This window comes from Periplaneta americana, chromosome 2 (assembly GCF_040183065.1).
Source record: "Periplaneta americana isolate PAMFEO1 chromosome 2, P.americana_PAMFEO1_priV1, whole genome shotgun sequence".
Taxonomy (NCBI): domain Eukaryota; kingdom Metazoa; phylum Arthropoda; class Insecta; order Blattodea; family Blattidae; genus Periplaneta; species Periplaneta americana.
Window position 1 is genome coordinate 208,576,951 of NC_091118.1, and position 27,683 is coordinate 208,604,633.

Genomic DNA, 27,683 nt, shown 5'->3' on the forward strand with positions numbered 1-27,683 from the left:
TTGTGATTGGATGAATCATTCCGCCAGTAGTTTGGCAATTTCATTAACATTTTTATTTGTCCATAAAAGTAAACAGTCGAGGAATTTCGCCTGGAGCTTCTAATAGGAATCACGGGTCGTTTAAATGTCGTAAACCTAGAACACAGGTATTCCTTCCCTCGCAGAATTTCAATTTTATCGCCCTCGGTCAGATTTGAGTCTGCGACCCTCGCATCTAAGATCCACGAAGCCACGGAGGAGACTTTGCACAACTATGACTCTGATTTTCTGTCAATGGATTCGGCTTTCGTACTCCTATATTGGTTTTGTCCCACAAATACTGCTTAATCTTTTTAATTTTTTTTAATAATACTTATGCCACATTTACAATCTGTCTACAATAGACAATAAGTAAATATTATAAAGGAATATGACATGAGTGGAGATGTTATCCCATGATAACACTCCAAAAGAAAAATAACAATGTTTCAAATAGCTGTAGTAAAAATGAATGGAAAGTCAAGAGCATTGGTCCTTTTAAATCTTCTTATTGTTTGACTATTATCAAGCAAATTTAATGCATGATGATTCGGATGTTGATTTAATCGGTGCAGGTATTTTTTGCTGAACTTATAAATCTCTTCTTTTACAGTTGAAATGTTTAGATCATGATGAATGACATCATTACGTACATACCGTGGTGCAGTGACAATGGAACGTAAAGTTTTGGACTGATACCTCTGCAGTATTTCAATGTTTGAGTTGCTAGCAGTTCCCCGCAGTTGGATGCCGTATGTCCAGATTGGTTTTAGTATGACTTTATAAACAAGAAGTTTTTTCTAATGACAGTTTTGATTTAGGTCCCAATAACCAATAGATTTTTGATGTTTTAAAATTTAATTCTTTACGTTTAGTTTCAATATGTTTTCGCCATGCTAACTGGCATTCTAAGTGCATACTTTTTAAATTGGCAAAGCTTCATTTCTCACACAACTTTATTAAATCGTGTCGGACCGTAAAGAAAACAACTATTGCAATGTCCATATTTTATATGTTGTACAATATTATAGTATTGTGAAATTTTAATTTTCCTACCAATTTTTTTCTATTGTTCTATTAAAATTATAGCATACAGCCTATTAACCTGTTGTATCCTATAGGATACTTTGCGAATTTAAGGGTTAACGGCGAAGCTGTAGAACCTGCCCGAGGACCAAGGTAATACTGAAGTTACTTTTCAAGTGAAAAGAGGAAGAACAACCGCGGAGGGAAATGCTAACACAATACATATTTTTTACAACAATCCGTTGTGTTCCGGCTCTATGAATGAATTCAAAGAGCTTCCTTACGATGTGATTCCTAAAAAATGTAGAGAGGTTCACAGATCAATGACTGCATTATGATGTATTATAACAGAAAGGAAACCGCGGCTGGGTCTCTTTAAAAGAAGGGAACAAACAGAGTTCTCAGCATTGTAGTGCAGAGAATAACTGGCAGCAGAGATGCTCAGACTTTCGTTTTACTTTTACTTTCAAATTGTGCGAAATACGAAGAAAGTACCATCATCATCATCCTGTGACGTTTTTAAATTATACTACGTACCATAATAATAATAATAATAATAATAATAATAATAATAATAATAATAATAATAATAATAATAATAATAATAATAATCGTTTGCATGGGCAGGGCATGTAGCACGTATGAGCGAATCCAGGAATGCATATACTTTAGTGTGTTAGTTGGGAGACCGGAGGGAAAAAGACCTTTGGGGAGGCCGAGACGTAGATGGGAGGATAATATTAAAATGGATTTGAGAGAGGTGGGATATGATGATAGGGACTGGATTAATCTTGCACAGGATAGGGACCGATGGCGGGCTTATGTGAGGGCGGCAATGAACCTTCGGGTTCCTTAAAAGCCATCTGTAAGTAAGTAATAACAAAAATAATAATAACAGTAAGTATATCGAAATGATAGCCGTCCAAATCTTGGATTTAAAATATCGGCTTCCTAATCAATTCAAATGAACCAAAAAGAAAATATAAATTAATGTTAAAAAAATACATAATGAAATCTAAAATAATAATAATAATAATAATAATAATAATAATAATAATAATAATAATAATAATAATAATAATATTATGCGACAAGATGTGATAGCTATCAAAACGATAAAAATTTATTGAAAATAAATAAATAATAATAATAATTTATTTTATTTATTTATTTATTTATTTATATTTAATGTGCTGTACAACAGCCAGTGGCCTATTACAGTTCAGCACAAATATAACGAAAACATAATACAAAAATAATTATTACACATAAATATAATTAATTACAATAATGACGATGAATGGATAAATAATGGATGACTTAATATACATAACTAAGAATACTATGAGACAATGATAATTGAATATAATGCCTAAAAGAATACATAAATGATAAATCGTTGCCAAGAGCAAACTGAGTCTATACATTGAAGGGATCGAATTCGCAGCCATGCATGTTGGCATTTTAATGCATCTGGAGACTGGTGAAAGAAATTTCGAATTTCTAATATAGAAAAGTTTGTGGGCTCTCATATCTTTTGTGGAATACGTAAGGTAATATTGTTTAAGAAAGAGTCACAGGATATATCACCTTTGAGGACTTTACAAAAGAACAGATAATCTAGCTCATGGCGTCTAGCATATAGATTTTGACAATTAAAATATTCACATTTTCTCTCATAACTGTACCCGGAATTAATGGACAGAAATCTGAATGAACATAAGGATATAAATTTTCTTTGTATATTTTCTAATTTAGCCGAGTCCGTAGTTGTAATCGAGTTCCAAACTACAGATGCATAATCGAGTTTCGATCTCACTAATGTATTGTATAGTATTAAAAGAGAGTCAGGCGTTGACCGAATTATTCCTAACATTCTTACTGCATCGCAAATCAATATTTCAGGTATAACTCCCTGTAAAGTTGATTTGAATAATTTTGAGGGAAAAATTGTTCCGGAGCCGGGTATCGAACCCGGGACCTTTGGTTTGACGTACCAACGCTCTACCACTGAGCTACCCGGTAACTCTAACCGACACCGATCCAATTCTTCCCTCTATTCTTACAGGGAGTTATACCTGAAATATTGATTTGCATAATACACGTCACTGTTCGTTAACAGAAAACCACAATTTAAGTCACACGGAGTTAGTGTGCACTCGAAGTTGGTTGCTTGACGGTTGTCAGCCCACTTTGAGGTCTGTGGATATAGAGGGAAGAATTGGATCGGTGTCGGTTAGAGTTCACGGGTAGCTCAGTGGTAGAGCGTTGGTACGTCAAACCAAAGGTCCCGGGTTCGATACCCGGCTCCGGAACAATTTTTCCCTCAAAATTATTCATTCTTACTGCATCGTTATAAATATAATCTATGTGCTTGTGAAAATGTAATTTATTGTCAATTAATACACCGAGGTCCCTAATACAATCTTTTCGGTTAATTAATACATTTTTACATGATAGTTATATTTGAATGTGGAGGTTTTCCTCGAAAATGATATTACGAAGTTTTTTATTCAAATAATAATAATAATAATAATAATAATAATAATAATAATAATGATAAAAATAATAATAATAATAATCTATTATGGTTCTTCTAAATTTATATTACATAATTTGTATTCATAGGCCAATAGAAGCAGTAGTAGTAGTAGTAGTAGTAGTAGTAGAAGTAGTAGTAGTAGTAGTAGTAGTAATAATAATAATAATAATAATAATAATAATAATAATAATAAAAATATAAGGAGGGTGGCTGCGAATATATTGAATAAGCAGTCACGGACAGCAGATAAGGGATGGTCCTCCAGCTTGGGGATTGGGCGAAGAGCTAACAACTCATCACTGTAAAAAACAGCTTGTTAGGAAGCCACAACATAAGCCTCGGAATGGGAGTGCTTCTCTGGCACGACCACAATAAAGGTTGGACTCTCATTTTGAGAGAGGAACAGAGGCTAAGGGTGTTCGAGAATAAGGTGCTTAGGAAAATATTTGGCGCTAAGAGGGCTTGGATTCTCGTAACAACAGACCACGCTGTACTGTTTTGCTGCTTTCTTTAGACTCAAACGTATTCTACTAAATCGGCGGATCGGTGTATAGAATTCTTACAGGGGATCCTACGTAGGGAAACGTACCTATAGATATCTGAATAACATCGTCTAGGACGTAGCAACCAAATAGGTGAGGAACTAGAAATCCGTTCCCTACTTATAACATTGCTGTTAAACAGTTTTTGATCCGTGCACTCATTCTTTTTATAAAGAGAATACATACATACATACATACATACATACATACATACATACATACATACATACATACATACATACATACATACATACATACATACATACATAGATCGTCTAGCGAAGCAGGCAGCGAGTGACGTCGATCTACAGATCTGTTACGACAAGGTCCCGATGAGTGAAGAAGGAACCAGCTAGCGGTCATATCCAAAGGAAAATGGGAAAGTGAATGGTCAACTACTTCCAAAGGTACTCTAACCAAGGCGTTCTTCCCTAGTGTCCAAGATAGACTGAAATTGAAGATAGAAGGAACTCCTAACTTGACGACTCTGTTGACCGGACATGGAAGGCTCAACGCATATTTTCATCGATTTAAAATCAAGAATAGTGCGACATGTGTCTGTGGGGATGGGGATCAGACAGTGGATCATATCATTTATGACTGTACGAAATTAGGAAAGGAAAGAAGAACATTAATCCAGTCTATACATAAATGTGGTGGAAAGTGGCCTGTGGACAAGACAAAATTAGTGAAAAGTTATGTAAAATATTTTATAAAGTTTGCAAGTAGTATAGACTTTGAACAACTACAGTAGGCTGGCTAGTATATAAGGATAAGTTATTTGGGAAGATAGGTTAAAAGTCATAATTAAGTGATAAGGGTCAAAAATAGGTTACTTACATTCTGTAAATAAGCTACAATATTAGAGGGTATAATTTATCTGAAAATAGGCTGATCAAGAGATAGTAAATATGTAAATACTGTAAATATTTTAATGCTAGAATATGTAAATAGATTCCTGTACTTCATAGGTTAGGAATAGGAAAATAAGTTGGATTAAGAAGTACCAATATTATCTTGGCAGTTACACATAGTAGATGAACTACACTAGTCCATATTTAATCTAGAATGGCAACATAATAATATATAATGTAAATGGATTATGTACTTGAAAGTAAACCTAGGCATGTAGTATTACTTTCCATTTGTAATGGAACATGCTGCTCAAAAAAGGAATACATACATACATACATACATACATACATACATACATACATGCATACACACTAATCTCGCACCTCAATACAGATGATACTTTACATTACACAGAGAACAAAAAAAAAAAAAAATGTGTGAAGAGACGATTGCACGACGGTACATTTTTACTTGGACTCGCACCCATGCAAGTAGCATTACGATAGAAACGTTCAGCGTGTGAAGACATTCTCATGTGACTGTCAGCTGTCGTAGAATGGGCCTCCTCGGTGCTCTCTCTCCCCGCTGCCAGGCGGGGTCTGGGAGCGATACCTGACCCTATTTTAATAAATAGAAATCGGGCCACGCACCGCACCGCGGCCTGGCGGACGGGTGGGTGGCATCCGCGCACGCAGCCACATGTTCGACGCCCGACTTATGAATTAAACGGAATATCATACTTACCTATGTGGGACAGTTATATTCGTAAGCTCACCTGCTGGACCTTACGAATGTAGTGAATGGTGTCATAAATTGCACGCAATTTCCAGTTACTAGGTCTATACTGAGATTCGTTGAGTTCATACTTCAAGGCCACATTTCATACAGTTATCCTTTACACCCCCACTTGCATATATTTTCATCGCAATGTCGGTGCCCCAAATAATGTTAAAAATCATACTTACATACTTACTTACAAATAGCTTTTAGAGAATCCGGAAGTTCATTGCCGTCCTCACATAAGCCCGCCATCGGTCCCCATCCTGCACACGATTAATCCAGTCCCTAGCATCATATCCCACCTCCTTCAAAGACATTTTAATATTATCCCCCTATCTACGTCTCTGCCTCCCAAAAGGTCTTTTTCCCTCCGGCCTCCCAAGTAACACTCTGTATGCAATTCTGGATTCGCCCATACGTGCTACATGCCCTGCCCATCTCAAACGTCTGGATTTAATGTTCCTAATTGTCAGTTAAAGAATACAATGCGTGCAGTTCTGTGTTGTGTAACTTTCTCCATTCTCCTGTAACTTCATCCCTCTTAGCTCCAAAGCACCTTATTCTCGAACATTCTTAACCTCTGTTCCTCTCTCGAAATGAGCCACAGAACAACCGGTAATATAACTGTTTTATAAACTCTAATTTTCAGTTTTTTTGGGAGCAGACTGGATGATAAAAGCTTCTCAACCGAATAATAACAGGCATTTCCCATATTTATTTCGCGTTTAATTTCCTTCCGAGTGTCATTTATATTTGTTACTGTTGCTCCAAGGTATTTTAATTTTTCCACCTTTTCAATGGATAAATTTCGAATTTTTATATTTCCTTTTGGTATGATTATGTCTCGTGACCAGAATATTCTACAAAATGGAAATATAAAAATTGGAGATTTATTCTTCCAAGACGTGGAAAAATTGAAATATCTTGGAGCAACAGTAACAAAATATGAATGACACTCGGGAGGAAATTAAACGCCTGTTATAAACATGGGAAATGCATGTTATTATTCGGTTGAGAAGCTTTTGTCATCCAGTCTGCTGTCAAAAAATCTGAAAGTTAGAATTTATAAAACAGTTATATTACCGGTTGTTCTGTATGGTTGTGAAACTTGGACTCTCATTTTGAGAGAGGAACATAGATTAAGGGTGTTTGAGAATAAGGTGCTTAGGAAAATATTTGGGGCTAAGAGGGATGAAGTTACAGGAGAATGGAGAAAGTTACACAATGCAGAGCTGCACGCATTGTATTCTTCACCTGACATAGTTAGGAAACTGAAAACCAGACGTTTGAGATGGGCAGGGCATGTAGCACGTATTTGCGAATCCAGAAATTCATATAGAGTGTTGATTGGGAGACCGGAGGGAAAAAGACCTTCGGGGAGTCCAAGACATAGATGGGAGGATAATATTAAAATGAATTTGAGGGAGGTGGGATATGATAGTAGAGACTGGATTAATCTTGCTCAGGATAGGGACCAATGGCGGGCTTACGTGAGGGCGGCAATGAACCTGCGGGATCCTTTAAAGCCATTTGTTAGTAAGTAACTATCTTCTGGTCACAAGACATAATCATTTACTTTGTTTTTTTCGTGATTTACTTCCATACCCATAATTTGCAATTTTCAATAGTGTAAAGTCTTACGATACTGGAATACAGGGGAATAGCAATGCTATATCCAATGTTATCATTAAAAAAATACGGGCATACGAATAGACTACTGAACAATGCAGACTCTTGTTCATCAGATGAGTGGGTGAAAAAGAATAATGCTGAAAGTATCACGAAAAGAAAAGAAATTGGCCGGTAACTGGCTGAGAAGAAACTGCCTACTGAAGGATGCACTGAAAGGAATGGTGAATGGAAGAAGAGTTCGGGGCAGAAGAAGGTATCAGATTATAGACAATATTAAGATACGAGGGTCGTACTGAAAGTCATGAGCAACCCATTGTTATAAATCTTAATTTTTCATTTTTTAGACAAACCAGGTACATCATCTCAATCTACAGACTTTTCTGTCACTTTTCAACATAGTCTCCATTTCTTTGCACACATTTTCCCCGCCGTTCTGTAAGTTTGAAAATTCCCTTGCTGTAGAAGTCCGTTTCATCTTCCCGAAGACACTGACGCACTGTTTTCCGGATGTCCTCCAGCGTCTCGAAGCATTGGCCTCGCTGCTTTACAGAACCGAAATGATGGCAGTCTGAGGGCCCCAAGTCGGGACTGTAGGGAGATTGCGGAAGAGTTTCCCACCCAAATATTCTGATTTTCTCCACGGTGACACGATCAGTGTGAGGCCACGCGTTATCGTGTTGCAGGATGTACTTCTTTCCACGGCGTTTCTCGCGCAATGCACGACGGAGCTTCAAAACTGTCTGAATACTGCGGACAGCATTTATGGTCTGTTCAGGTTCAAGAAATTCAACCAAAATGCATCCCAGAGCTCATAAACTCTTTCCTTGTTGCGTTCCGTGGAGGCAGTTCGAGGGCGACCGCTACGAGGCTCATCTTGGATGCTCGTGTTCCCATCTTCGAAATGTTTCACCATCTGCTAACACTGCTGGCGCCCATGCACACATCTCCGTATGCACGCTGAAGTCTGAGGTGAATTTCAGCAGCAGATTTTTCTTCTTTAACAAGGAATTTAATGACAACACACTGTCGAAACGAACCATCGTTGTGGACCATTTTGCAAACATTGCCTGTAGTCACGTGATAGAAGTTAATGACGTCAGAATATCTCAATACATAATGTTAAGTCTGTAGATTATGATCATATAATCCATTGATTAAAGTTCACGTTAACACTTTGTTAAAAACATAAAATTTACTGTCACACGTTAAAAGTGTTAAAATTGTTTAAAAAGGTATTTACCTTCGACAGACGGCCCGTTTCGACGCTATTTGTCGTCGTCTTCAGTGTCTCTTGAACCACTGCTGATTTTGGCTCTGCGATGTGCAGTTGTCGATGGTAGGGGTGGGGGTGTGTTGTTCCTATGGTGGGGGTTGGCTGTCTGTATGTTATGACGTATTATGATGTCAAACAATGTGTGTGTATTGAACTGTAGTTGCGTATTAAGTATGTAATGTGGGTGTGCTATTGTGTTCTTATATATTTCGTATTGTTCTAGGATATTTAACTGTAAACTTTTTGGTGTGATGTGTAAAATTTCCATATCTGTTTCTATATTATTGTAGTCATGATTATTGTCGATAATGTGATCTGCATAATTTGATGTAATGTAAGGTTTGGTTATAGCTTTAATATGTTCATTGTATCTTGTGTGAAAGGATCTTCCTGTCTGTCCTATGTAAAAATGTGGGCAACTATACAAGATACAACGAACATTAAAGCTATAACCAAACCCTACATCACATCAAATTATGCAGATCACATTATCGACAATAATCATGACTACAATAATATAGAAACAGATATGGAAATTTTACACATCACACCAAAAGTTTACAGTTAAATATCCTAGAACAATACGAAATATATAAGAACACAATAGCACACCCACATTACATACTTAATACGCAACTACAGTTCAATACACACACATTGTTTGACATCATAATACGTCATAACATACAGACAGCCAACCCCCACCATAGGAACAACACACCCCCACCCCTACCATCGACAACTGCACATCGCAGAGCCAAAATCAGCGGTGGTTCAAGAGACACTGAAGACGACGACAAATAGCGTCGAAACGGGCCGTCTGTCGAAGGTAAATACCTTTTTAAACAATTTTAACACTTTTAACGTGTGACAGAGTAAATTTTATGATCATACAATCGTTTTTGTTATATTGTTGAAATTGAAATTATAGCAATGTATTGCTCATGACTTTCAGTAGCCTATATGGATCATATGTGGAGACCAAGAGAAAGTATAAAAATAGGTGAATGTTGGGTTTGCAGTGAAGGTCCTGCCCTTGGGCAAGAAACTACGGATGAATGAATGATATGCATCATATCGGCAATCGTCAAAACATTTACTCAAAACCATATTTCTGTCAGTAGCTTCAGAAGCATCCTTCGAACACTTTTTATCATAACTTGTTGCTTCTGCGAGGGGTATAGTATAGCTTTCTCAAACGCCTGAGATAAAACCTATTTTATTTACAAGAGCAAGATATTAACTTTAAAATCCGAAATATTAATGAAGCTCTCAAAGTAATTAATCAAGTTTCCAGGCGAAACAAACAAGCTTAAAGTCATATAAAATTCCGTACATAACAGTACTCACTTATGAAAGTGCAAGAAAAATGACCATCGACTAACAAGAGCTGAAATTAAATACTAAGGAATGCAGGCTGTGCTTTATTGGACCACAAAAAAATCAGGAATTTTATCCGGCTTCATCTGATGAATGAGATGGACAGATCCAGAATACCACGACAGATTCTGCTGTACTAGTGAGTGATATAAATAAATTGCCCTGACAGACTAACATATGAATTCAGACTACACGCTCCAGAAAATCTAACCTCATAAATTGCAGATTTCTTTTCTGTCAAAGTGTTTTGCCACTGACATTAATAACTGAGGAAAATGACAAATAATTCAGCTTCTCTGAGATATCAAGAGGATTAAATTGAAGGAGTTTTGGTTGGTGACGCGAAAGCATTTCCCACTTGTTTCTGATAAAGCTTCTTCTTTCTGTCACGGCTCAGACCTTTCGACCTGTTGCGATGTGCATGCCATATGTATGTATGTATTTATTAAAACTACAATTGGGTATACACCCGGTGGCAGTGATATATAATATACAATAATACCATTATAATTCTACAATAATTACAGCAATAAAAGAAAAAGAAAAAAAATAAACCTAAATTTATTTCTAATTATAAATAAATACTGTAGATGCAATAAACCTACGACTATAAATAAAAACTATTCTACAGAGTGATTTATATAAAACTGACACATTTCTTTCTTTAATTATTCCGTTGGAAATTCATTCAATGACTCAATTTTAGCACCAAATTAAGCAGAATGTTCTGGAGTTTCGATTCCTTGTCACTAGATGCGCAAATGTTTATGTTTTATTCCTATTGTTAGCAGCTGTTTTCGACATTTTGTGTCAACGTGAAAATGCAGTACACATTAAATCAACGACTCTTCCTTGTGAAGCAATACTGGATTACGAATTCAATTACAGCTACTCAAAGGGCATACCAGAGAGAATTTGGTGTTCGCAATCCTCCCAAAAGAAACACAATACTGGGACTGGTAAACAAATTGGAAACAACTGGATCTCTGGTGAGTGAAAAGGACAAGCATCGTTCATATAGGCTTCCCACGGTTGTTGTTGACGTAAGAGCACGACTGGAGCAGTCACCCAAAAAATCATTAAGACGTTTGTCGCAAGAGACAGGGTACACCTACTCAATGTGTCAGAGAGCCTAAAGCCATATAGAGTTACGGTTGTTCATCAGCTACAGGAACCAGATAAGGATAAAAGATTGAATTATTGTCGTTGGTTTCAGACGTTCATTGTGCAAAATCCTGCCATATTGTCCTCACATGGTTCACAGATGAATCATGGTTCCATTTATCCGGTTATGTGACGACCGAATAATTTCCAGGAACCTGTGGCCACCGAGATCTCCGGATTTGACAACGCCGGACTTCTTTCTATGGGGTTACTTAAAAGACAGGGTTTACGCCACACGTCCCCAGACATTGGACGATCTGAAGCACAACATCACACAGGAGATTCAAGCTATTGACAACAGAGTCCTCCAACGAGTGGCCAGTAACATGGAACGACGTGTTGAGTTGTGCCTTATGCAGGATGGAGGACATTTTGAACATTTGCTATAGAGGTAAATAATCTCCCAAAATTCCTCTACATTTTAGGTATAATAAGTTGTCGCTAGCACAATTCGTTTTGAAACAATTAATGAAAGAAATGTGTCAGTTCTATATAAATCACTCTGCATAATAACGCCTACAATAAGCAAAAGTAAACCTAACTTATAAGTACTTCTATTTCACCCAACTATTACCAATTTAAGTAATTACATATCACCTTAATTAATTACATATCAACTTAATTAAATATCATCTTAATTAATTACATATCACCTTAATTTATCTACATATCAACTAAATTACATATCATCTTAATTAATTACATATCATCTTAATTAATTACATATCAACTTAATTAACTACATGACAACTTAGATATTTACACTGCATCTATAATTATATTTTCAGTCTAATCTTCTCAACCTTTCCTTAAATGTATTGATTTTGAGAGACCACCCTGAAAGATTGCCGCAGGTAAGCTGTTCCAGTCTACTATTGTGCGGTTAACAAAGGAAAATTTTGCCATGTCTGTTCTTTGTTTTCTATATTTAAACTTCCTAATATGATTAGCCCTGCCTAAGTATGATGGTGTTGCTAATCTAGCATTGATATCGGTCCATGCTTTGTGTCCCATTTGTGTCTTGAACAATGCGGTGAGTCTGGTTTTTGGTCGCCTTGATTTGAGAGATACCCACCCTAAGTCTTTTACTATCTCTTCACCATGTCCCTTTCCCATTTTGACATATTTTGCTGCCTTGCGTTGGACCTTTTCTATTGAATCGATTTGGTTTTGTCTGTACGGATCCCAACCTACTGATTCTTCGTTGGTTTTCGTGCTCTTCTTATGTCTGTAAGATTGGTAGTGCAATATCCTTTTGTAATCTGATTTTTTCCATTATGCTTATGTTACATTATTTTATCATTAACTGCATATACAAGTAAGTTAATTTTTTCTCTAATCTGTTCATTTTGTATTCTATCTCGTCTTGTACGCCCCCTGACGGCACTCTAGACCTAGAGTAAAACTGATACTGCTAATGTTTTATGATTTCAATTGTGTATTTTTGTTGCTTTGTTTTTATATAGTGATCGAATAATAATAATAATAATAATAATAATAATAATAATAATAATAATAATAATAATAGTAATAATAATATCGCTCTAGGGCAGACGTGCTCAAAACGATAAGCAGGAGAGATTCAAAGAAATGCATCCCGCAACACACAAGTAACTTGCGTGTAGTGTGGGAGGTGATTTCAACAAAGAACTATAGTAGAGGAGGAATGTAGTGTTTTGGTGATGAGAGTTTATGTATTTTTATTTTAGTGGGTTATTTTACGACGCTTTATCAACAGCTTAGCTTATTTAGCGTCTGAATGAGATGAAGGTGATAATGCCGGTGAAATGAATCCGGGGTCCAACACCGAAAGTTACCCAGCATTTACTCATATTGGGTGGAGGAAAAACCCCGGAAAAAACCTAAACCAGGTAACTTGCCCCGACCGGGAATCGAACCCGGGCTACCTGGTTTCGCGGCTAGACGCTCTAACCGTTACTCCACAGATGTGTACGAGTTTATGTATCTAGTTACTAAGATTAGGGTTACCATGAGAAGAAATTTTATAGGAGGACATGGAATCTAAAATAAGAGGACATTGCTGAAAAAAGGAGGTCTTTTTAAAAATTGGTATGAACGAAATTAAAGATTAAAAACAATGGCTCATCTTAGTCAGTTTTCTCACTAGTTGCTGAATCAGTATTACATCTGTACCCTACTTATCGGTGGAGCCCACTTTGTGCACAAGAGCCTGAAGGGACAAACTTATATCTTGTAACAAATAACTATGGAACTGTTCACAGGACATGTCCTTGACATGATACCACAGTCTACTATATACAGTCGCGAAGCTTGAGGTGATTTTTTGCAAATCTCGTGATAAAGCGCTCCAAGCGGTTAGCAACTAGAAACAATAGACTGTCCACGGTCGACTTTGGACTGAATCGTATTTCCATCGAGTGCTAGCTCATTGCGTATTTCACATTGATGCTTGTGAAATGTTCGTTATTGGTTATAATGAAAATGTTAATGGCTAAAATACAATAATTGGAATAATTATATTTTACTAGAGACATATAAAAATTAAGTTTGTTTTAATGAAATTTATTGATCACGTTTTATTTTCAATTCTGGTGGGATTATTATTGCTTAGCCCTACTTTTTTTTTTCAAAGGATATGTTTTTAATTATAGCTGTTAATTTTGTTTTTATTTTTATTTGTTACTTTATTAGAGACGTAGAAAAAGTCTGTTACAATAAAATTTATTAATCACGTTTTATTTCCAATTCTGGTGTGATTATTATTGTCTAACCTCAACTACGTAAGCCTACTCTACAAGTACCGGTACACGTACATAAGTTAATTCATTAATTCATATTTCCATTATTATTGTTGTAAAGGGAAATGCAAATTAATATTTATTGGTTTCATAGTTAATTATCGCTATAATCTTGAATGAGTGAAGCGATTATAGTAAATTTCAGTTCGTTTTGTACAAACAAAAATAATATTAACCTATTTCTTGCAGGTATCTTCGAGTTTATGGTGGAATTTAAAATACTTTATTAAAATAATAAATTAACTTTATGCATTTAATATTTCAATAATGGAAGGAAGGTGTTAATTTTTCCAAAAGAACACAACGAAAGTGTAACATATTTTGTCGGCTGCTAGGAGAGAGATCTGCGATGATGAGGCGATAATAGCGATCCTAGTGGTGGGCAACTATCCATGTTTGCATTTTTACTACATATTGAGCTTCGCGACTGTATATAGTAGACTGTGATGATACCTCTGACTGTCTCCGTTAACATGCGATTTCGTTCTTTTGTCCATTGAGCAGATATTAGGGGAAATGCTCTCTCAGCACTTCCATTGTGACTTGGGATAAATAAAAAGAATTGATAATGATAATATTAATAATAATAATAATAATAATAATAATTCTTTATTTGTACTGGCAGAGTTAAGGCCATAGGGCCTTCTCTTACACTCTACCAGGTCACAAAGTATACAAGCAGTTAAAATTTAACAAAAAGTTACAGAACAGAATGCTAACATATTACAAAAAATAATAATAACAGCACAATAAAATCGACACTAAACAACATGAAAATAATACCATAATAGAAAAAAAGAAAGTAAAATACATTGGAATATAGTGAAAGCAACTCATTTAGTACAGATGGTTAATATGGAAAACGTAAGGAAGAATATATCAAAATGGAATGTAATAAAATAGTAATAAAACAGAAAAGAAATACAAAAATTAAATAAAATTCACGATAAAAAGGCTATGATAATAAATTCATCGGCTGATAAAGAGAACAAAAAGGGCAAAGGAAGGAAAAAGAAATACATAGCCTATATTTTTACAAAACTATGGCAGAGAAAAGGGCTTATATCTGAAAGGAATCTAATTCAAAAAGTGCAATTTTAATTTATTTTTGAAACTAGACAATCTCCGACAGTCTCTGACATGTTATGGTAGAGAGTTCCACAGATGAGCTGCAGAGACCGTGAAAGATGAAGAGTAGAAGGATGTTCTGTGTTTAGGAATGGAGAGTGTGATATGGTGTTGTGAGCGAGTATCTATTTCGTGATATGAGGACAAGTGTTGAAAACGAGAAGCTAAGTAGCTAGGGTTAGAGGTTTGAAGAATATTGAATAGTAAAGTGAGAGAGTGAATTGGCATATTTTTAAGAGATCTGCTAAAGTTTCCGTGCTCGCAGAACTATTGGAATTGAAGAATTTGCACCTTTGTTTATCTAAACTTAAATCTTTGTCAAAATTAACTTGACTGGCATATCTTTGTACATTGAAGAATAACATTGATAAAATAGCTTAGAATCATGAATAGTGACATTTTTAAAGTGTAAGAATTCAATGCATGTCAATAGGTCATGTTTTTATGTGCTCCAGCTTCAACCATTGAAAGCAGTTAAATTCTTTCATAGGTTTTCACCATTTGTTTAGATATTCTATGCATAATATCGCACATTATTCAATATTCGTATTAATTCTAGTTGAAATGTGAAATGCTGGACATTTCAAAAATTTTGTTTAAATGTCTGCCGGGCAGGATAAAATGATTAAAAAATGAGGACATGCCCTCCTTTTGCCGGACGGATGGTAACCCTAACTAAGATGGCCATAAATAGAACAAAGTTATACTATGAAACATTTCATTGCATTACTGTTAATACAGGGACATCATTTTATTTTTACTTCAATTTTTATTGTACCTGAGTTTTTTAATGTACTTCACTCCCACCCCTTCTACTAATGAAGTTCAACCCTCCTCCACACAGATCCGAGACCGCATATACAATCATAGTAGCCTTACGGTCATAATAAACAGAACGTTCCAAAAATATGTTCGCGTTTTCCAATGACGAAAGAGCTTTCAATATTGCATCATTTTCCATTTGCCTACGTCGCATCCCGGTTCCCCCCACCTGCTTCTATTCGCCTCTCTGTAAATACTAGTGGCTGGGCTGTCTTAGCTCTTTTCTGAGAACATTAATTTCTGTTAGGAATTGGGCGTCTACGTAATATTATACGACTGTTTAAAATAACTTAAGTAAAAGGGCCTCGTTAAGTAATTAACTGTCACGTGATTTCCTCCCTTTCTACGACGCTGCGACGTAACCTCTTGGACGGACAGTAGATAGCATGTCTGAGTAATTTTATCTTTTCGGATCGGGCAGAAGTGAAGATTGAATTTACAGTACGTAAGGTACTCTTTTATAGAATAGGTACAGAATTATTTCAACATGAGTTACTGATACGAAGTACGAACCTGGTAATTGGGATTAGGTACAATAGTGCGATAATATGCACATTAGAACTGAAGCCTGTATCGAAATGAACGGCCACCATTTTCAAAAATGTGTTTAAATATCCATATTATGATTATTTTTCAATTTAACTTCATTCTCTATATTGTACGCTAATGTGCTGTAGACAGTATAATATACACTGCATAATGAATACGTCCACATGGACAGCTCAGTTCGTGAGTAAAAACACTTATTGTTAATACCAGTGGCGTAGCATGAAATTTTGAGCAGGGAAAGCTAACTCAAGTTGTCTTTCATGCAATATGAGAAAACGTATTACAAAAATACAGTCTTAAAATAAATAGTAGTCAATTTCAAGTCAGCAGTCGAAGATTGGTTGGAACCTCGTAAGTAACACCAATAAGGCATGACCTCAAATGAGACGTAATAAAATGCGATTTCACGGTTTACACATATCTCTAACAAATAGACACGTATACGTATAACATTAGCTCACTCCCTGTCATACTTAGAGAAATCACAATATTAGTATCATTACGTAAGTATGCGTCTGTCTTTTGGTTGTGTCCTTCATTGACAGCAAGGGAGTCGGTCATTTGTTTTTTAAATCACACTTTTGTTCGTAAGTCAGTCTTGATAATACAATTGTCCTAAAAAAATTCAAGTAAATTAGTGTCAGGAACTGTTATTTCGCTCATTATTTATTATATCAGCCACAATACACACTAACACTTCAACTGAACACAACTGACGAAAAGGGATAACTCGGAAACTACTTATTTTAAATGTTAAAGCTAGCTTCTTTTCGAACCTTGCGACTAGGGTAGTTTAAAAGGGATGGAAAATCTGCGGGGTGGATTACACAGAAGAAACCGGTCTGCTTGGAAGCTGGTGTGTGCAGGCTTCTTGTTTACTGCTGCATCACAAATAATCCTGAGCTGCCGCATCACAATATTTAACGCGTAAATATAAATTCTATTAAAATTAATAAATAATTTTCTCCATAAACTGCAGGTTTATTATGAAATTATTATTAACTGGGGAAGCTAAGCTTTTTAGCTTACATTGACGCTACGCCACTGGTTAATACTGTACTGTATTTTGATTAAACAAAAACCTAATGAAAATTATCAAACTCAAAATCGCGATATTTCCTAGTTTACGTACAGGAACTACTTTTCTTCCCTCCTATACCTAGTATAGTGATTTGTTTGTATATTACGCCAGTATCATCGAACTCCAGTCGTGGAAGGGGATAGCAAACGGTGTTTCCGGTTCTTAATCGTTAATCCAAAGGTATAGCCAGGTTAATATTAGAAATGTTAGTAAAAATAAAATGATGTCCCTGTATATATTAAAAGCTAATGCTTGTTCGAAAATAAAACGTATTTAGTGTCCTGGACTAAGTTACAAACCTTTATGAAATCAATTACGATATGGCAAAGAATCAGAGAGCTGCAAAATACCGCTTACAACCGGTTTAGATTCGATCGGTCTTGCGTTGTGATAGTTACATTACGACTTTAGTTTGTTCCATTGCATGTGAATACGTGTCTTGTATCGCACGGTATTATTATTTTATTCGTAAAAACATAATTATGTTGCGCGTTTAATTAGCTTCGAATTTTTCTCTTGCTACGATCTTTATTTCCACAGAGATGTCCTCATTTGTTCATCTTCTTGGAAGAGACAGTACTTCCATCGGCCCGCACATCTCGCCCCCTCGGCGTGCCTACATACACACGTCAAAACAGACAACAACGCCAACATTGCTTTTCGGTAATCGTTCCTTGCGCGAGCTATACATCTATTATCAGGCAGTACATCTTACTTGATATGTATCAGAGGAATAACAATTGTTTGTATAAGGTGGTGCTCCTGTTATGGCCATGTTCCTGATATGGCCACCCCCTCTATTGTGAGTTAGTTAACCAAAAAATCCGCTAAATTGCAGCAGCATACAGTGAAAGGGCATCCTGGTATGTCACTTGATCGTTTTCCATCCAGTCAGGTTGAGCAATATGGCGTCAGTTGTCTGTTTTGCGGTTTTCATGTGACCTCTTCTTATTTTTCTCTGGTAAGTCTCCTTTGTTTTATGCATGTTTTTCACAGACTTGTTTCATGAAAACCGTAGTGCTCCATTCGGTTTTTAGTGTTCTGTTGATTGGTGTTGTAGTTGATGGCGTATCTTTTACGAGTTGTTCATAATCAAACGATTTTCGTGAAAGCTCACCTGCCCCTGATATGGCCATATCAAATGCACCATGGCCATATCAAGTTCATTTCACTTTTATTTTTTCACCTGACAAATTTACATGCCTTATAGCTGGGATTACGCAAAAATTTTGTATTTTAAGAAAAACAACTTAATTTTTTTTATGGAAAAACCTGTTTTGACTACACTTTTGAATTATAAAAAAGATTATTAAGTGTCATTTTTATTCATTTTACACCAAAATTATTTAATTTTAACACAACTGCGCTATCAAACTGAAAACAATCCCGATTTGTAGAACATGGAACAAGGGTGGCCATAACATGTGCACATGTTCCTGATATGGCCACTAGGTAGATTTTTGGAATTTGGGAGTTTTTGGACATTTAAAGCTATTTTTATGGGGAAAGGAAATTGTTTTAAGAAAGTCTATCAGACTGAGAACGAGTAAGAAAAAAGTGGTTTACATTTTTTTTTTCAAAATGGCGGCTAGAAAAATTCTCAAACCTTAGCATGGCCATATCAGGGACACCTACCTTACATCTGAAGTCTGATTAGTGGCATATGTAGCTAATCGGCGATGTATGTAATGGGGGGGGGGGGGAAGGAACTGGCCACTTTATCCCATTATTTCTTGGCTTAGTTGCCTCATAAGTGGTGCCTTGTTGGTATCACTTGTGAGGTTCAGACCTGTCTTCCGACAGTTGACTATACAACAACCCCTTTCTTCCCTTTCCAGGGGTTGGAGTTAAAAACTCCACCTTTCAACGCCTCTGCTCTAGGACCTGAGTTATGGAATTACACTATACACAAATAAGCCTCAAATAAATTTCGCCTCCTATTTCTCAATATTAACGCCGTCCACGCAAGGAAGGTGCTGACAGTGCGTGGATTAGCAATAGGAAGTACTGACTACAACAATACGCATTGTTCACGACAGCACGGCACGGCATGGGGAGGAAGAGCAACGGAGAAATTAGAAATTGCTTCTCGTGCGAACCTCACCAGTTCGTACGGCCAACACAAAGACGTCCAATTTATTTCTTGAACAGAAGTAAACACACGTGCCGACTTTAACATTCCCTTCACTCCTCCATTCCCTTCTTTTCTTCGTTTTTTCTCTGCTTCGTCTTATGTTATTTATCTTCTTCTTGTGGCCACTTTTCTTATGTTTCAACTTCCATTTACAGCTACTATAACTTCTCTCTTCTCTTTTGCCTTCCTCTTCCCATACATCTTCGTTCTTTTCGTTGTCCTTTTTCTTCTCTTTATTCTTTCTTTTTCATTTCCTATGTCTCGTGTTTTATTATTCTTCTTCTCCTGTTTGTTCCCTCGATGTATTTGCTATCTCTCCTATTCTTTCTTCTCTTTCCCTCTACATTTCCCCTTCCTTTACTCTTCTTTTACTTACTTACTGGCTTTGAAGGAACCCGGAGGTTCATTGCCGCCCTCACATAAGCCCGCCATTGGTCCCTATCCTGAGCAAAATTAATCCATTCTCCATCATCATATCCTACCTCCCTCAAATCCATTTTAATATTATCCTCCCATCTACGTCTCGGCCTCCCTAAACGTCTTTTTCCCTCCGGCCTCCCAACTAACACTCTATATGCATTTCTGGATTCGCCCATACGTGCTACATGCCCTGCCCATTTCAAATGTCTGGATTTCATGTTCCTAATTATGTCAGGTGAAGAATACAATGCGTGCAGTTCTGTGTTGTGTAACTTTCTCCATTCTCCTGTAACTTCATCCCTCTTAGCCCCAAATATTTTCCTAAGCACCCTATTCTCAAACACCCTTAATCTCTGTTCCTCTCTCAAAGTGAGAGTCCAAGTTTCACAACCATAAAGAACAACCGGTAATATAACTGTTTTATAAATTCTAACTTTCAGATTTTTCGACAGCAGATTGGATGATAAAAGTTACTTATTCTAATTTTTCCCTCCTGTATCTTCCTTCATTACTCTCTTTTTGTTTCTCTTCTCTTTTCTCCAATTATTCTTTTCCCCTTCATCCCAATCTCAAGCAATTTCCACCTGTTATTTTTATGTTTAATTCTTATTTATTCAGTGCCGTATTTTCGCATCAGTGGGATTTGGAAATAAAACCCCCGGAGGCCAAAAAGAAGGAAAGATATTAAATCCATTCATCTTCACCACAGCTAAATGACAGTTAAAAATATGGTCATTTCATTCTAATATCCGTGCTGTTCTTTCTGTCCTATGAAAAGGTGAACTGTAAATAATGTTATTAATTTCAGGAACTTAATCTTTCAGATAGTTGAAATAAAAAAAAAATTAATACAATTTTGCTCGTTTTTGCTTCCTTTTCGAAATAAAAATGTTTTATATGAAACATTTCATAGCGTATTTTGGGAAAGCCATTGATTTAATTCACAATAGGCTCAGTCAGTTTAATTGAGCAGTGTATTATGATAATAAGTGATTGAAATAATTTTAGTTTTGTTCTTTAAATGTGCGGAAATTTGATCTTAATAAATATAAAATTCTAAAATTCCTTCTCAGAACGAAAAGTTAGACACAAAAATCTAAATAAAATTCCCTAGAAAGAAATCCTTAGTAGCCCCCACTGTTCTATGTTCTTATTTTTTTTTCTCTCCTTTCTCCTCGAAATTTTTCTGTCCTTCTTTTCTCATTGTTTCTTTTTATTTATTTTATTTTTATTTTATATTCTCTTATAGGCCTATTAATAATATATCTGAACTGCGACCGAACACGAGCGCTGCTCATTCGGTCTCAAATTTTGTTAATACGTACTACTGTATCTCCTTTTTTATATTGATTGTATTATTTTATTTCTATTTCTCTTGTTTGTTTGTAATTATATTCTTTATTCTGTATATTTAAATTTAAATAAATAAATAAACTAAATAAATAAATATTATTCTTTCTTACATTATTTCTCATCCCCCATCAATTCTTCTTTCAAGCTCTAGAAAGGCTTTGTGTTAGCCCCATATCTAGATTTTTTTAGCCTCCTATTTTTATACTGTTATAATGAAAAAACTCCAGTAACGTGGGGTCAGCATGACTCCCGGCCTATAGTTAAGAACGATAATGTGCAGATATCGTGGAGAGAGGTGAGTTCTGGAGGACTGTAGTTCTAGTAGTAATGAGTACTGCCACCTACTAATCTTTCCGTAAATCTCCAGAAACATCCACCACGGCAAACTGCCGATTCGGCACCGCATAAACACAAGTGTTCTACTGTTTTTAAAAAGGAGATATTGCTTACAATAGAATAGAGAGAGTTAGTAAAAAAAAAACGAAATACGGGAATAAAAACGAGAAAACCACTCATGAGCTTGGCTTTGTCTACCACAAACATGTATGTCGCCAACGTCGTTATAAGTCAATACTTTATGTCCTAAATTATCTTACTTATAAATGACTTTTAGAGAACCCGAAGGTTCATTGCCGCCCTCACATAAGCCCGTCATCGGTCCCTATCCTATGCAAGATTAATCCAGTCCCTACCATTATCTATTTTAATATTATCCTCCCAACTAAATCTCGGCCTCGCCAAACGTCTTTTTCCCTCTGGCTTTCCAACCAACACTCTATATGCGTTTCTGAATTCACCGATACGTGATACATACTGTACCCATCTCAAACGTCTGGATTTAATGTTCCTAATTATGTCAGGTGAAGAATACAATGCGTGCAGTTCTGCGTTGTGTAACTTTCTCCATTCTCCTCTAACTTCATCCCTCTTAGCCCCAAATATTTTCTTAAGCACCTTATTCTCAAACACGCTTAACCTCTGTTCCTCTCTCAAAGTGAGAGTCCTAGTTTCACAACCATACAGAACAACCGGTAATGCAACTGTTTTATAAATTCTAACTTTCAGGAATTGAACTACCAGGACGACATTATGGTTGTGATGATAATGATGACAAATATGATATGATACTGAATAATGATATGAGGATGTGATGCTAATAATAATGGATAATGATGATAGGATGTGACGGTGAAAATGATTTTATGGTGATGACAACCGTGATGATAGGATATGCAGATGATATGAGGATATGGTGGTGATGATTCAATGATGATAATAATGACGGTCATGATTTGATGATAACGATGACACGACATGGTGAAAATGACATGGAGATATGATGGTGATGATAAAATATGATGATGTGAGAATACAATGGTGGTGATGATTTGATGATGATAATGATAGGATATGATGGTGATGTGGACGACGATGTAACAGCACCAGTAACAAATTAGCTATATTTTCAGCGGAAAGAAAATACAAGCAGGAGGAAGTGGTGTGCGAAGATAGCACGCTGACCTTTAGAAGACGTAGGAATGTCCCACACAGATCACTGATCATCTTCAGACTCGGAATATAGGCCGATGCACCTAATTACGTTCCAGACAGTGTTGCCAACACGGTGGTTTTCTCACTAAATCTAGTTTCTTTCTCTCTCTGTTGGTGAGGAAAAATTATTGAACAGTGGGAAATCTAGTTTTTTTCGCGCTCACATCAGTGGGAATTTCTTTTTCTTTAAACGACTAAACTCGACTTTGTCCTGTGTTAGTATTCCTCTCGTCTGTAGTGAAAGGGAAGTCCCGAATCATACATTACACGTGGAGTAACCACACCATGTTTTAACAGTGGTTTTTGGTGTGAAGTTTTTCAGTATATAGATGCTTCAAATATGAACCCATTCAAATAATTAGGCTAGTTTAATAACTTGCAACATATTTTCGTATATTAGAAAGGGATCAATATGTTAGGTATTTTGTCTGACAATATGAAATTCATTGGTTTGAGCAAACAGTTGATTCACGAGATCTAACCTAAAAATGTACTTTATTTCACCACATTAAATTATTATTACTAACTCCAAAAACCGAATATCACTCTGAAATGTATGCTTAAGAATACTTATACTTACTGGCTTTTAAGGAACCCGGAGGTTCATTGCCGCCCTCACATAAGCCCGCCATTGGTCCCTATCCTGAGCAAGATTAATCCAGTCTCTACCATCATATCCCACCTCCCTCAAATCCATTTTAATATTATCTTCCCATCTACGTCTCGGCCTCCCCAAAGATCTTTTACCCTCCGGTTTTCCAACTAACACTCTATATGCATTTCTGGATACGCCCATACATGCTACATGCCCTGCCCACCTCAAGCGTCTGGATTTAATGTTTCTAATTATGTCAGGTGAAGAATACAATCCGTGCAGTTCTGCGTTGTGTAACTTCCTCCATTCTCCTGTAACTTCATCCCTCTTGGCCCCAAATATTTTCCTAAGAACCTTATTCTCAAACACCTTTAATCTCTGTTCCTCCCTCAAAGTGAGAGTCCAAGTTTCACAACCATAAAGAACAACCGGTAATATAACTGTTTTATAAATTCTAACTTTCAGATTTTTTTGACAGCAGACTGGATGATAAAAGCTTCTCAACCGAATAATAACACGCATTTCCCATATTTATTCTGTGTTTAATTTCCTTCCGAGTGTCATTTATATCTGTTACTGTTACTCCAAGATATTTGAATTTTTCCACCTCTTCGAAGGATAAATCTCCAATTTTTATATTTCCATTTCGTATAATATTCTGGTCACGAGACATAATCATATATTTTGTCTTTCGGGATTTACTTCCAAACCTATCGCTTTACTTGCTTCAAGTAAAATTTCCGTGTTTTCCTTAATCGTTTGTGGATTTTCTCCTAACATATTCACGTCATCCGCATAGACAAGAAGCTGATGTAACCCGTTCAATTCCAAACCCTCTCTGTTATCCTGGACTTTCCTAATGGCATATTCCAGAGCGAAGTTAAAAAGTAAAAGTAATAGTGCATCTCATTGCTTTAGCCCGCAGTGAATTTGAAAAGCATCAGATAGAAACTGGCCTATAGGACTCTGCTGTAAGTTTCACTGAGACACATTTTAATTAATCGAACTAATTTCTTGGGAATAACAAATTCAATAAGAATATTATATAAAACTCCTCTCTTAACCGAGTCATATGCCTTTTTTAAATCTATGAATAACTGATGTACTGTACCCTTGTACTCTCATTTTTTCTCCAATATCTGTCGAATACAAAAAATCTGATCAATATTCGATCTATTACGCGTAAAACCACACTGATGATCCCCAATAATTTCATCTAAGTACGGAGTTAATCTTCTCAAAAGAATATTGGTCAAAATTTTGTACGTCAGCAATAGTGATATTCCTCGAAAGTTACCACAGTTAGTCTTGTCCCCCTTCTTAAAAATAGTTACAATCATGGACTCTTCCATTGTTCTGGTACAATTTCCTTTCCCAAATAGCAGGTACAAGGTTATAAATTTCGCTAGATAATGCGCTTCCGCCCTCTAGTATTAATTCTGCTGGAATTTGATCGATACCTGGAGACTTGTAATTTTTCAGATTTTCTATTGCAATTTCGACTTCTGAAAGTGCGGGTTCGGGTATAAATGGCTAAGCAGTTTGTATATGAATTTCGTCCCGATCATTTCTATTATAAGTGTTAGCTATGGATAATAATTAGGGACCGGATTTTTATGCAATTACATATTATATTCCTTTCAACATAACCGTATGTAAATAACAAATCTTTGCGAATCTTGTAATTACCATGAATATAATCAAATTTGATACTACATATTTTTACATATTTACCACACATTACATATATTGGCTTGATATTACATAAAACTTCATGTTTAAGGGGTTTATTCATTTTTACTTCTCTAAAAGGAAAAAAAGAAAAACAAAACAAAAACAAAAACTTCTGTTAGGGACGTTTACAATTTGAAATACACAGCTTCAAAAAGCCTTTTTACCTACCCAAGAAAATATATATTTCGGCACGAAACATAACGTCCTTAGTTCCAGGCAAACAAAAGTTTGTAAATGTCTATAGTTTGAGGTTTTAGTATGTACTTTGTTTCTTACAGGGAAAAGCTAAAATGCATGTGTCCTACATCCCCTCTTATTTTCTCCTAATCCAGTACAGCGAAACAGTGCTTGCAGTTCTGTTGTGTCATTCATTTCACTCAGCTCTCTAGTTTTAGTACTTACAGTATAAAGTGCAAGTGAGTTTATCTACTGCTTTTAACTAACTAAAAAATGGCCCTTGTATCTTCAATCCTAACGACAAAAATAAAATCATGGATTGCGATGGACGAAGCTTTCACTACAGATGGAAAAAATGCAATGTGTCAAGTGTGCGGTAAAAAAGTCGGGTGCTCTATGAAATCACAACTGGATAGTCTTACCTATCCTATACCTGCTACATATCGATACTAAATATTTTCATGATTTTACATATTTTGGTACATATTCAGCTTATTTTTCTTACATAAATATGTACATATTTCACACCATGATATTACATAAAAATCCGGTCCCTAATAATAATTCGTGCTTGATAATAAAAGGGATCCAAAGACACTTCACTTCTTATTGCACCATAAGTCCCTTGCATAACTCAGAAGCATTTCGAAATCCCATGCAGGAAATGCAACGATTCTTTTTTCAACGGCTACACACCACGCCATGCAGCGCGTGATGCGAGAAGGAGGAAGCGTTCTAACCACTGCACTGTTCAGGACATGATTTATACTTCCCTGAAGACAGATAAAGAAAACTAAATATATGAGAAACATAAGACCAAGTGGCGTTTGTAATAAAGATATTATAATAAATGGACAGAAATATGAGGAAGTAGATTCTTTTAAATATTTAGGAGTTCTAATTACCCAAGAAAACACTGCAGATGCGGATATGAGGCAAAAAATTGCTGGGGGAAATAGATGCCTGAGAGCCCTTAACAAAACTTTGAGAGCAAGATGCATAAGTAAAAAAGCAAAACTCACATTATATAAACAGTCGTAAGACCAATTGTGCTTTATGGCAGTGAAACTTGGACTCTGTCGAAGAAAATGGAACAACAACTGATGACATGGGAAAGAAAAATTCTAAGGAAAACCTATGGTCCTAAATATAAGAATGGGCACTGGACAATTAGATATAATACAGAACTGAAAACTCAATATAAATCTCCAGATATTGTTGCTGAAATCAAAGACCGTAGGTTGGAATGGTTAGAACATGTAATCAGGATGAATGATCAGAGAATACCAAAAAAGATTCTAAACACAAAACCAGAAGGCAGGCGCAATATTGGCAGACAGAAACTAAGATGGTTGGATGGAGTGGAGGACGATTTAAGGACTCTAGGCGTGAGAAGATGGAGGCAGAAGACTCTGGTTGGACAGGAATGGACCAAGATCCTAAGGGAAGCCAAGGCTAGACTACAAGGGCCAAGGAAGAAGAAGAAGAAAGATAAAAAGAGATATTGCTAGCAGAAATCTTCAGATAAAACGTTACCGTAGAAGAGGGTAAAGTGGATCAAAATTTTGCAATTTTTTAATGATATCGAGGTTATGCAATGGTGCGAAGTTCCTCAGAAAATAGCATTTTGTCGTCATATGCTTCACTTATGAAGACACGTTACAAAAAGTGAATTACAATCTATCAAAGGCTGATTTTTTTACTTGACTTGTGATCAAAGTTACCTGCTTAAATAGGGTAAAGTCGATCGCCAATGAATTTTTATATATTATTTTAATGTACCAAAGTACATATGATATTTCCATGCAGATATTCTGCGTCATCATACGATGAAAGAGTAATGGAACGGAGAAAAATTCTCTGAGACGATTCTGTCCGATATCCGGTGTGGCTTAGTGGATAAAGCATCAGCACGTAGAGCTGAAAACCCGGGTTCAAATCCCGGCGCCGGAGAGAATTCTTCAGAATATAGCATTTTGTCGTCATATCCTTCACTAATGAAAACACGTTACACAAAGTTAATTACAATCTATCAACGGCCGATTTTTTTTACTTGACTTGTGATCGAAGTTACCTGCTTAAATAGGGTAAAGTCGATCGCCATTGAATATTTATATACTATTTTAATGTACCGAAGTACATATGAT

At 36.1% G+C, this 27,683-nt stretch overlaps 1 protein-coding gene and 1 non-coding gene across 2 annotated transcripts in view; one reads left to right on the forward strand and one right to left on the reverse strand.

Annotated features, from left to right (window-relative positions):
* Positions 1-27,683, reverse strand: part of Lk6 (Lk6 kinase) — a 521,279-nt gene that overhangs the window by 277,970 nt on the left and 215,626 nt on the right. The window lies entirely within an intron of this gene.
* Positions 3,288-3,359, forward strand: TRNAD-GUC (transfer RNA aspartic acid (anticodon GUC)). Its single transcript has one exon. It is a non-coding gene; the product is annotated as a tRNA-Asp (tRNA).